Source organism: Trichomycterus rosablanca, chromosome 26 (genome assembly GCF_030014385.1).
Source record: "Trichomycterus rosablanca isolate fTriRos1 chromosome 26, fTriRos1.hap1, whole genome shotgun sequence".
Lineage (NCBI taxonomy): Eukaryota > Metazoa > Chordata > Actinopteri > Siluriformes > Trichomycteridae > Trichomycterus > Trichomycterus rosablanca.
This window is the reverse complement of record NC_086013.1, coordinates 16220728-16234448: the sequence shown is the minus strand read 5'-3', so window position 1 is coordinate 16234448 and position 13721 is coordinate 16220728. Positions and strand designations below refer to the sequence as shown.

The following is a 13721-nucleotide window of genomic DNA, read 5'->3' as shown; positions in this document are numbered from 1 at the left end:
AAGCTCCGGCTCCAGATTAACGACTCCCGGGTCATCGGATTCATAACGTTATTAAAAACCTTTACTGCTCTTAAAAAAGTGCGTTTCACAAATCACAAGTAAATGAACTTGGACAGATTCAGTTCAGGTTCAAAATGAGCCGCTGGAGTTAATAAAAACGTTAATAAATGAAAGTACAGAATTAATGATTCTGTAATAAGAGTCTCGGTATAATGCGCTGTAAAAACACACTACGTCTCCGAAGGTATGTGGACGAATTTTTTATGTCCGATACCGATACCAATCCGATACCGTCATTTCTCCTCTCAAACAACTAAGCAGTAATAATACACGTCTCAATGCACCATGGGTAAACTAGCTATCTAAATAACGACGCTCAGACTCTGAAACAAATATTCTAAAGGAATAAATACTGAAGCTACAACATCACACTTATACAAAACTGCTGTTTTTATTTTCACTTTTACACTCGGAACGTTTAGCAGCATTTTTGGTTTCACTTTCGTTCGAGTTGTTGTTCACGTGACGCATCTCGCTTTACGGCGTGTCGTCCAAGGTGTCTACAATTGGAAGGTGTGGACGTCAATCAAACACGATGGACCAATTAGAATCGACGCAGAGTTTAGTTTTTCCATTAAAGTTCTGTCACGTTTTTAGATGATTAAAAACCAATTAAACTAATTTTAAAAAACCTTTTTGATGGAGTTTTGGCACACTTTGTGTTGTGGATTCGATTCTGAATGGATAGAATTGCCATTTTTTTCCATATTTCTACATTAATCACCCAGAATGATGAAGTGAAAACATGTTTTAGACGTATTAAAGATCAGAAGCTGAAGTATTTTACCCACAGGTCTGTATTCAATACCTGGAGATTATAGCTGCAAATGTTCTGGATTTGGGCAGTTTATCCCATTTTAAATGCATGTTCTCTCAAACATATATGGTGTCCATATAGTGCATACATGACTTATATACAGGGGTTGGACAAAATAACTGAAACACCTGTCATTTTATTGTAGGAGGTTTCATGGCTAAATTGGACCAGTCTGGTGGCCAATCTTCATTAATTGCACATTGCACCAGTAAGAGCAGAGTGTGAAGGTTCAATTAGCAGGGTAAGAGCACAGTTTTGCTCAAAATATTGCAATGCACACAACATTATGGGTGACATACCAGAGTTCAAAAGAGGACAAATTGTTGGTGCACGTCTTGCTGGTGCATCTGTGACCAAGACAGCAAGTCTTTGTGATGTATCAAGAGCCACGGTATCCAGGGTAATGTCAGCATACCACCAAGAAGGACAAACCACATCCAACAGGATTAACTGTGGACGCAAGATAAAGCTGTCTGCTAACCCGGATTGTATCCAAAAAACATAAAACCACGGCTTCCCAAATCACGGCAGAATTAAATGTGCACCTCGACTCTCCTGTTTCCACCAGAACTGTCCGTCGGGAGCTCCACAGGGTTGATATACACGGCCGGGCTGCTATAGCCAAACCTTTGGTCACTCGTGCCAATGCCAAACGTCGGTTTCAATGGTGCAAGGAGCGCAAATCTTGGGCTGTGGACAATGTGAAACATGTATTGTTCTCTGATGAGTCCACCTTTACTGTTTTCCCCACATCCGGGAGAGTTACGGTGTGGAGAAGCCCCAAAGAAGCGTACCACCCAGACTGTTGCATGCCCAGAGTGAAGCATGGGGGTGGATCAGTGATGGTTTGGGCTGCCATATCATGGCATTCCCTTGGCCCAATACTTGTGCTAGATGGGCGCGTCACTGCCAAGGACTACCGAACCATTCTGGAGGACCATGTGCATCCAATGGCGGTGCCGTGTATCAGGATGACAATGCACCAATACACACAGCAAGACTGGTGAAAGATTGGTTTGATGAACATGAAAGTGAAGTTGAACATCTCCCATGGCCTGCACAGTCACCAGATCAAAATATTATTGAGCCACTTTGGGGTGTTTTGGAGAAGCGAGTCAGGAAACGTTTTCCTCCACCAGCATCACGTAGTGACCTGGCCACTATCCTGCAAGAAGAATGGCTTAAAATCCCTCTGACCACTGTGCAGGACTTGTATATGTCATTTCCAAGACGAATTGACGCTGTATTGGCCGCAAAAGGAGGCCCTACACCATACTAATAAATTATTGTGGTCTAAAACCAGGTGTTTCAGTTATTTTGTCCAACCCCTGTATATGGACGCTGTATCGTCAGTGTGTTAGCCAATGTTAATAATGTTACGTTTATGTTTCCCACCTCAATAAGCCAGTGATAATGCTGATGTTTTTATTATTATTATTATTATTGTTGTTATAAATTTTGGTTCATTTTCTGAAGCCGCTGCATCCGGTAGTTCCTGCTCGCTCCTGTCAGACGGCGGCTGGCATTGTGAATGATTTATCAGCTGTAATTAGTGTTTAACATCATGGCTTGAATGAAATAACTGCTGTGAAAACATTAATGATGGAAACATGCACTTAGTGAGCGATCGGCTGAGTTTTAGAGGAATACATTAGATCCATTTAATGTATCTGGGAAATAATTAATGCTCGGCAACACAGAAAATGTCTGTCGGATTACAGCACTGGCAAAATGATGAAGAATGTTAATTATGCTAATGGTATGCACAAGAAAACTCACAGGGCTGGGAGGACGAACTGCACCGCCGACTGAGAGACAAATACAGAGACAGAAACACACAAACACAGATGTGCAGATGGATAAATGGATGGATTGGTGGGCGAATAGACAGATGAATAGAATAGATTTCAAGTAATGGATGGGCGTATTGTTGGACGTCTGAATGGATATATGATAAGCTACACCAGGCAGTCGTAGCTCTGTGCTTTAGGTACTGGACTAGTTGCCGCTGCTGGGCTCTGATCGAAGCTTTTTATTCTCAGTTGCTTGCAATGGATTCAGACAAAAATGTTGGCGATGGAGAGATGGATGTTTGGACAGATAGATGTTTTGATGGACGAATGAACAGATGGATGGATGAAGAGACAGATGGATGTTTGGATGGATGGATGAGTGGATGGTCTAACTAACAAATGGACAAATGGATGGAAGTTTGAATGGATGGACGGACGGACTGATGGATGGTTGAACTAACGAATGGACAGATGTATGGACAAACGGATGTTTGGATGGATGGATGGATGGATGGATGAATGGATGGATGGATGGATGGATGAATGGAGAGACGAATGGATGTTTGGATGGACAGATGTTATGATTTTTAAATGGATGGGAGTTTGGATGGATGGATGTTTGGATAAATACAACCCCAATTCCAATGAAGTTAGGACGTTGTGTAAAACATAAATAAAAACAGAATACGATAATTTGCAAATCCTTTTCAACCCATATTTAATTGAATACACTACAAAGACAAGATATTTAATGTTCAAACGGATAAACTTTATTGTTTTTTGCAAATATTCACTCATTTTGAATTTGATGCCTGCAACACGTTCCAAAAAAGTTGGGACAGGGGCATGTTTACCACTGTGTTACATCACCTTTCCTTTTAACAACACTCAATAAGCGTTTGGGAACTGAGGACACTAATTGTTAAAGCTTTGTAGGTGGAATTCTTTCCCATTCTTGCTTGATGTACAACTTCAGTTGCTCAACAGTCCGGGGTCTCCGTTGTCGTATTTTGCGCTTCATAATGCGCCACACATTTTCAATGGGAGACAGGTCTGGACTGCAGGCAGGCCAGTCTAGTACCCGCACTCTTTTGCTACGAAGCCACTCTGTTGTAACACGTGCAGAATGTGGCTTGGCATTGTCTTGATGAAATAAGCAGGGACGTCCCTGAAAAAGACGTTGCTTGGATGGCAGCATATGTTGCTCCAAAACCTGTATGTACCTTTCAGCATTAATGGTGCCTTCACAGATGTGCAAGTTATCCATGCCATGGGCACTAACACACCCCCATACCATCAGAGATGCTGGCTTTTGAACTTTGCACTGATAACAATCCGGACTGTCCTTTTTCTCTTTGGCCCAGAGCACACGACGTCCATGATTTCCAAAAACAATCTGAAATGTGGACTCGTCAGACCACAGGACACTTTTCCACTTTGCGTCAGTCCATCTCAGATGAGCTCGGGCCCAGAGAAGCCGGCAGCGTTTCTGGGTGTTGTTGATATATGGCTTTCACTTTGCATGGTAGAGTTTTAACTTGCACTTATAGATGGAGCGACGAACTGTGTTCACTGACAATGGTTTTCTGAAGTGTTCCTGAGCCCATGTGATAATATCCATTACAGAATGATGTCGGTTTTTAATGCAGTGCCGCCTGAGGGATCAAAGGTCACGGGCATTCAATGTTGGTTTTCGGCCTTGCCGCTTACTTGCACAGATTTCTCCAGATTCTCTGAATCTTTTGATGATATTATGGACTGTAGATGATGAAATTCCTTGCAATTGCACGTTGAGAAACGTTGTTCTTAAACTGTTGGACTATTTGCTCACGCAGTTGTTCACAAAGTGTTGAACCTCGCCCCATCCTTGCTTGTGAACGACTGAGCCTTTCGGGGACGCTCCCTTTATACCCAATCATGACACTCACCTGTTTCCAATTAACCTGTTCACCTGTGGAATGTTCCAAACAGGTGTTTTTTGAGCATTCCTCAACTTTCCCAGTCTTTTGTTGCCCCTGTCCCAACTTTTTTGGAACGTGTTGCAGTCATCAAATTCAAAATGAGTGAATATTTGCAAAAAAACAATAAAGTTTATCCGTTTGAACATTAAATATCTTGTCTTTGTAGTGTATTCAATTGAATATGGGTTGAAAAGGATTTGTAAATCATTGTATTCTGTTTTTATTTATGTTTTACACAACGTCCTAACTTCATTGGAATTGGGGTTGTAGATGGTTAAACTAACGGATGGACAGATGGATGTTTGGATGGATGGACAGACAGATAAATGGATGGACGGACGGCAGATGTTTGGATATTTTGATGGACAGATGTTTGGATGGATGGAAGTTTGGATGGATGGACTGACAGATGTATGGACAGATGGACGGAGGGATGTTAGGAAGTCTGAATGGATGGACAAACAGCTGGATGTTTGGACAGATGGATGGATGAATGTATGGATGGGTGGATGGAGAGGTTTAAATGAATGAATGGACGGACAGACTGATGGATGTTTGGGTGGATGGATCAACAGATGGACAGACGGATGGTTGAATGGATGGATAGAAAGATAAATGGACGGACGGGTGGACGGACGGCAGATGTTTGGATATTTTGATGGACAGATGTTTGGATGGATGGAAGTTTGGATGGATGAACTGGCGGACTGATGGATGTATGGATAGACGGACGGATGGTTGGACAGACGGATGGACCAATAGTTGGATGGATGGATGGATGGTTGAACTAACAGATGGACAGATGTATGGACAGATGGACAGATGTTTGAATAGATGGACGAACAGACAGATGGATGTTTGGACAGATGTATGGATGGATGGACGGATTGGTGGGTGAATCGATATATGGATAGTATATATTTCAAGTGTATTGTTGGGCTTCAGAATAGATCTATGATGAGCTACACCGGGCAGTTGTAACAGACGGATGCATGGACGGTTGGATGGATGGATGGGCAGATGTTTGGATGGATGGATGTGTACATGAAAGAAATGATATGTAGATGGTTGGAGGTGATGAAGCATCTTTGTCGTCTCACTTCTGGTTGCTTGTTGTGACTCCATGTTACACATTATATATGTATTGTACAGTATACTGTATATATTAATTATAATAAACGACCTTCTGTAGCTTCGCTGTTTAAGGGTTTGGGAATTTTAAATTAGATTGCTAGAAAACCTTGGTGTTAAAATGATTGTCAAGTATCAAAACAATCTACAGAAAAATTCAGAGCTGAAATATATGATTGTTGGTTTAAGGCTGAACACACCAGTCTGTGTCTCAGATATTTAATTTAGCTTCACTTTAAGCTTCTACTTTTATTTATTGTATTCTTTTTATACAGTAATCATTACCTGAACAGGAGTGGAATGTAGCCGAGCCGCGTGGGGATTTTTATTAGCATTCCAGCTTTTCACGCTGAGCTCGGTGGAGCTGTCTCTATTTATTCTGCTCCTTTGTGAAGTACAATAAGCTAATCGATAGTCCTGCTCGGAGCTAGCTCTTCATGCAGGTAGTGTTTAACCTTGAGTTAGATTTATAACCCAACAGGTTCAACTTGCTGCGAAGATTTTAAACCTCGCTTTTAAAGAGCGCTCGGAGAAACCTTGAGAAAAGTTCTTACAGATGTACTTAAATCTGAACAGGACCTTAATGAAAGGAATGTAGAAAGCTGTGGTCAGACTGAAATGCTGCACATGTTAAAGGTTTACTCTCAGACTCTCACTGATATTCTGTTAGATTTATTACAGTCCTGCTCATTTATTTGGTTTTATTAATTCAGAACAATTACTCGGGCGCTCAGGTGGCTCAGATCCCACTGAGATCAGCCGGTCAGGTGTCTACACACACACACACACATATTTCTAGTATCTCCAGGTAACCTGACCGCACGTCTCTGTACTGTACGAGGAAACCGGAGCTCACACTGACACGGGGAGAACATGCAAACTGCACACAGAAAAGACCTGGACCGCTCCACCTGGGAATCGAACCCAGGACCTTCTTGCTGTGAGATGACAGAGCTACCCATCGAGCCACCGTGCCGCCTTATTAGATAATTTATCTAATTAATTTATTTAATTTAATTATCAGATAAATATCAACTGTTTAAATGTCATGCAGTTTAGTTCAATTTGCTCTTTTAGGGGGAAGAATAACTGAAGAAGGGTTAGATCAGCTGATTCCAGGTGTTAAATTCCATTTATTTCTTTATTTCTTTATTTCTTTATTTCTTTAGTTATTTCTTTCTTTATTTCTTTATTTCTTCATTTCTTTATTTTTTTCTTTATTTATTTAATCATTCTTAAACATCATTAAACATTATTAATTAATTAATTACTTTATTATTTTAATAATTTAATAATTAAATAATTATTAAACATCAATTATTTATCTGTTTATTTGTTTATTTATTAAATAATTAATAAACATTACTGATTAATTAATTAATTTATTTATTTATTAATAAAATAATTATTAAACATTATTAAATTATTTATTTATTAATGTATTTATTCATTCATTCATTTATTTATAGGTAAATAAGTAAATTAATTAAATAATCAGTTCATGTAATAAATACATTAATACATTTTGTTTGTTTTTTTATTTATATTTTGTAAGTGATAATTAATCAGATGGAAATCAATGTACAGATGGCCAGTGGTAGCTTAGTGGTTAAGGTGCTGGACTAGTAATCAGAAGGTTTAAGCCCAACCACCTCCAAGTTTTCAGTTGTATGTTGCTTTAAATAAAAGCATCTGCTAAATGCTGCAAAGGCATTTCTCTAACTTCTTTATATAAAGGTCCTTCCTTAAATTGTTGCTGCAAAGCTGGGAGCATATATTTTCCTCATATAATTAATTTATTACACCTGTCGGTGATTGTTGTGACTGAAAGACGTGAAATCAGTAATTAGATGTGGCGTCCCGATACTTTTGTGTGTATGTAGTGTATAGAATGAAGTGTTTCATCCACATTATTGTTTCTATAATAATTTGAAGCTAAGTCTTGTATGTGTATTGGCTCTTTTGGGCTGTAAAGGCTTCGGTTTGTTCTGTTTGGCTACAGTCTGCTCTGAGGCACCCCGGGGTAACCGGTGCAGTCCAAGGTCATGTTTGGTCAGACATGCTCAGAATGCAGGATTATTAACTCGCTGCTTCGTCTCCTAACTCAGGAGCTCCGGGAGGTTTACAGTTTTAAACTGAGGGGTAAAGAGGCAGAAGAATAAAAAGTTAACGTGTAAGGAGACGCTGCCTTTATTTACTATGTTAACATGATCACTGGACAATGTATTAGAAAGACAAACATACAGTCAGACTGATAGATAGACAGACAGTTCAATAAATTAACAGACAGACAGATAAATTAGACATACAAATTAAGATAGACAGACAGACTGATAGATAGATTAACAGACAAACAGGTTGATAAATTAAAAGACATATAGACTGAAAGATAGACAGATAGACCGACCAACCGACCGACAGACAGACAGACAGACAGACAGATAGATAGATAGATAGATAGACAGACAAATATACAAACAGGTAGACAGATTGATAGATAGTTAGACAGACAGCTAGACAGACAGACGGATAGATAGATAGATGGTTGGGCGGACGGGCGAACGGATAGATAGATAGACCTCTGATGGATGGACAGAGAGATAGACAGATACACAAATATCAGACAGATTTGTTTTCAAATGTAAAGTGCGTTATAAATAAAATGTATTATTATTATTATGATTATTATTATAAATAGACAGACAAATCGACAGACAGAAAGACAGATATAAAGACAGATAGACAGATGATAGATAGATAGATAGATAGATAGATAGATAGATAGATAGATAGATAGATAGATAGATAGATAGATAGATAGACATGCAGACAGACAGATAAATGAACAGACAGATAAACACTGAGAGAGATAGATTGACAGACAGAAAGATAGATGGACGGACAGACAGACAGATAAACACACGTCAGATGGAAAGACAGACATTTAGACAGACAGACAGATTAATTAATAAATAACCCAGATTAATTGCAGCAGTTGTCTGGAAGATTCCATAAAACCTCCATAAACCCCAAAAAACATCCTAAACATAAAGTCCTCCATAACGCTCTCAGATCTCTGGCACTCCAGGCATCTTCACGTGTGTTCAAAGCTCATTGTTTGGTCGATACGATTCAGACAATAAGTTCCAATAAGGTCTGATGAATCATTCAGCCGCTCGTGTTTGCACCTCAGTGTCAGAAAATCCATCCCGCAAATCTTTCAATCATCTGTATTTAATACGTCGCCGCCTCGTGTCGGGTTCGTCCTGCAGCAGAGAGCGCCGGCGTGATGAACTAGCGTCAGGTAGCGACGGCCCCATTCATCATTAGCGTTAGATATCTCAATCGAATGCCGCGAGACTCGGCGAGCGCCCGATAAACGCCAGGCTGTTTGTGAAGCTCGGCCGCGATCGCATTCATCACCTTCAGAGCAACCCTGACCAATTATAAGTTTGGTAATCACGCTCGAGCTCGATGTCGCCGTCCAGCCGAGGTGATTAATCTCCCCCGCTAGCAGGGAAGGGAACGCTACTAAGAACAGAGCGAGAACGGATGTGAGAGGCAGATTAATAATATCACATTAATGTCAGTCCGCGCAGTGCAGTTTAATCTTGCGTTCCTGCTTTGTGTTGGTGCCGGACGTCCACTGAACGCTAATTAACGCTGCAGATTAGAACAACTATCTAGCGGTATGATAAGACAGCGCTAAAGTACGTGGGTGAGTCTGTAGAGTCGTGTTCCGTTTGGTCTATCTGGTTGAGGACGCAAATACTTCAAAAGCAGTGTCTGCACCTCATCACATGTTCTTAGCTCTTTCAACTGGGATGGGGGGGTGGGGTCCTAATACTTCCCGAGGTACTGTCTGGCTTTCCAGCAGTATCATAAGACAGCGCTAAAATACAAGGAAGAGTCTGCAGAGTCATATTCGATTAAATCTGGTCAATGACGCGAGTACTTCAAAAGCATTATCTGCACCTCATCAAACGTTCCTACACACGGATGACTTTATTTTAGCTCTTTTAACTGTGTGTGTGTGGGGGGGGGGGGGGGGCTTCCTCAGACTCCCTGAGGTACTCTCTGGCTTTTCAGCAGAGCTGTATTAGATTCCACCTGATTGAGTACTTCAAAAGCAGTCTCTGCACTTCATCAAACGTTCCTACATGGCAGAAATGCTTAACACTGACTCACAGACACAGACTCCCTGACGTCCTCTCTGGCTCTTTTGTTGGAACGATTTTGTTCGATTGATTTGTAGAACGATTCTGAGATGGACGTCCTACTGTTTTGAATTTTATCCATCTGTGCCATGTTAGCATCTTGACTTTCTCAGTCGCTTCTTTCCGGTTCCCCTGTACCGCCTGTCTTTTGTTTTTGTGGCTTTTCAGATCCCGTATCGTTCTGCCTTGTGCTCTCCAGCACTTTAAAGTTTTCTCAGACTTGGGGTTAGACCTGTCCACCACCCTGTGACAGAAGGACTCGGCTGAAATGTGGACGCAGTGGAGCTTAACCAGGGGGCTGGTTATCACCCCACTCCAGCAACTTTCTCCAGCCCAAAGCACAACCCCCGTCCAGTAAGAAACTCTTTCGCAGCCCTCAGTTGGTCAGGGAGCCGGGTGTGTTGACAGCTTAGTCGGTCACGTTGCTTGATGTGACACAACTGGGTTGGTCACAGCGTCCGGTATAATGCTTACGAGGTTGGTCACAGAACCAGGTTCGGTTAGTTACGACCTCTGCTGGCTGATCAATGGTGCTGCACAGAGATACGGATTTCTATATGAACTTTAATAACTGAACGTTAGTCGTTTTAAAGAACTCAAAACGTTTAGTCTGTTTCCTTTGAACCATCCGGATCTAAGCCTGCTTTTGTCTTTAGGACCAAAACCAATTACGCCTCAGCTTCAGTTCAAGGACAGATGACCTTTAATAGTTCACAGCGATGTACAAGGTTACCTTAAGAATGTATTTTTAATCAGACACAGACAGAATAGCACACGGTTCAAAAGCACACATTATTTATTAAAAACAAACATCTGTCAGACCCACTTTCAAATCTGATGCTGGCGTCCAACCCAAGGTCCTCATGCTCACAGGATACCCGTCATGCCAAACAAGCCAGAACAGACAGAGAGTGGAGGCACTAATGAGGCACGACTGGAATACAAGTCCTGAAGAATTCACTGCTCGAGCTTGGAACTGGGCAGCGGTTAAGGTACTATAGCAGTAAATAGAAGGTTGCCAGTTCAGTTTCCGTTGCCACCAAGTTGCCACTGTTGGACCTCTGAGCAACCTCTACCGGTCATCAGATCCTTGTGATGTCTAGGCCATGTATCAAAAAATACATATGAGGGATCTTCAAAAAGTGTCCTCACTTTTATATTTTGGTTATAAGCGAGTGGGAGGAGGAGTAATCGGTCAAGTCTGAGAGACTGAGAGATTTCCTCCTTTTTGGATGCTCAAAGAAGCTTTAAGGGGAAGAAGATTTTCATGTGATGATGATGATGTGAAAGCAGCGGCGCATCAGTGGCTACAAACTCAACCAGAAACATTTTTGCTGATGGGATTAAAAAGTTGGTACGACGCTGATAAAAAGTGAGGAAACATTTTGAAGAACCCTCGTATCTGCCCTCACGTCTGTCCTCCATCCTGTACATATTTTCTCTCTCTGTATTTATTCTCCCTTTGTTCTGCACCATCTGTGAACATGAACAGTTTGCATTCTTCTCCCGGATGCACGGCCTGTTACTTTCCTCCCTTATTGCATCTTTGGGATTTTTTTTCTCTCGGTATGGGAGTCATTTGTCAGCGTTTGCCGGTGCTCAGCAAGCTCGGCTGAAGTCCAAATGTAGGGCGTTAAGGTGACAGGTGCCCACGGCACGAAGAAAGGTCACCGGGGAAAAAAAAAAGTGGGATTTATGGTGTTTGGTGTATTAGGTGGGCGTGGGGGGGGGGGGGGTGCTTTATGTGGGGTGCCTGTGGTGTGAAATGAGACTGGGGAGTTTGGAACATGACGGCTGTTTGGAGATGAATGAGAAATGCCGCTGCCTTTAGTTAAGGAACGCGAGGCTGGGAGTGACGGCGCCTGGATGGATGGTAGCACGTTTTTTTAGGTTCTGAATGTGCAGGAGCAAACAGGTTAGTGCATGTTTATTTAACAGGGCGGCACAGTGGCTTGGTGGGTAGCACTGTCCTCCTCCCACAGCCATAACATTAAAACCACCTCCTTGTTTCTACACTCACTGTCCATTTTATCAGCTCCACTTACCATATAGAAGCACTTTGTAGTTCTACAATTACTGACTGTAGTCCGTCTATTTCTCTACATGCCTTTTTAGCCTGCTTTCACCCTGTTCTTCAATGGTCAGGACCCCCACAGGACCCCCACAGAGCAGGTATTATTCAGGTGGTGGATCATTCTCAGCACTGCAGTGACACTGACATGGTGGTGGTGTGTTAGTGTGTGTTGTGCTGGTATGAGTGGATCAGACACAGCAGCGCTGCTGGAGTTTTTAAATATCGTGTCCACTCACTGTCCACTCTGTTAGACACTCCTACCTAGTCGGTCCACCTTGTAGATGTAAAGTCAGAGACGATCGCTCATCTATTGCTGCTGTATGAGTCGGTCATCTTCTAAACCTTCATCAGTGGTCACAGGACGCTGCCCACTGGGCGCTGATGGCTGGATATTTTTGGTTGGTGGACTATTTTCAATCCAGCAGTGACAGTGAGGTGTTTAAAAACTCCAGCAGCGCTGCTGTGTCTGATCCACTCATACCAGCACAACACACACTAACACACCACTACCATGTCAGTGTCACTGCGGTGCTGAGAATGATCCACCACCTAAATAATACCTGCTCTGTGGGGGTCCTGACCATTGAAGAACAGGATGAAAGGAGGATAACAAAGCATGCAGAGAAACAGATGGACTACAGTCAGTAATTGTAGAACTACAAAGTGCTTCTATATGGTAAGTGGAGCTGATAAAATGGACAGTGAGTGTAGAAACAAGGAGGTGGTTTTAATGTTATGGCTGATCAGTGTATATTTTTTTATTCATGTATTAATGTTTCCAACTTTTCTTTATCTTGCTGAAGTAGAATGAGACAGCGCTCATAAAATAACACTAATAACCACAGCGTATGATCTCTGTTATAAAGGGTTTATGACCTGCCGTGCCGCTCGGATATTCCATCTGAAGCTTCACTCTGCACCAGCTAGAAATGATGATGGAGAAGTAATTGCTCGGCTGGCACGAACCCAACGAAAACACAGAGCGATCGATTGTTGTAACCTGATTTTTTTCTTCCTGCTGCTATTTCCAAAACCCCTTTCAAACGGAACTGATGGATGGAAGAGAAGAAGAAATCGCTGCTCTAATTTCATAAAGCTCTCGTCTCAGCTCCAGCGTCCTAGTGAATAGATTTGTGTTTATTGTGTAGACTGAAGGGGGGGAATGTAAATACAAGGCTGTATATTATCTTTATTACATTAGGACAGGTGAATTCTAGCACTGCGGCGTTTTTGCTCTGACGGATGGATGGTTTATTGGTTTGGTGTCCCGGGCGGTTGGGTACAGTGGCCAAAATGTTACTTATAAAGGAGCATCATCAATCCAAATAGCTTTTTGTTTTTCTTCTTCTATGTGACATGGCTAATTTTAGGTGCTAGTATCCAGAGATGTTCACAAGTCACAAAATACGAGTCCGAGTCGAGTCACGAGTCTTTAGGCTAGAGTCAGAGTCAAGTCACGAGTCTTTAGGCTAGAGTCAGAGTCAAGTCACGAGTCTTTAGGCTAGAGTCCGAGTCGAGTCACGAGTCTTTAGGCTAGAGTCCGAGTCAAGTCACAAGTCTTTAGGCTAGAGTCCGAGTCGAGTCACGAGTCTTTAGACTATAGTCCGAGTCGAGTCACGAGTCTTTAGACTATAGTCCGAGTCAAGTCACGAGTCTTTAGGCTAGAGT

The 13721-nt window shown here is 41.9% G+C and overlaps 1 protein-coding gene across 1 annotated transcript in view; it reads left to right on the top strand.

Annotated features, from left to right (window-relative positions):
- The window catches only part of LOC134303423 (astrotactin-2-like), a 311971-nt gene that overhangs the window by 167912 nt on the left and 130338 nt on the right, over positions 1 to 13721 (top strand). The gene's annotated exons all lie outside the window — the stretch shown is intronic.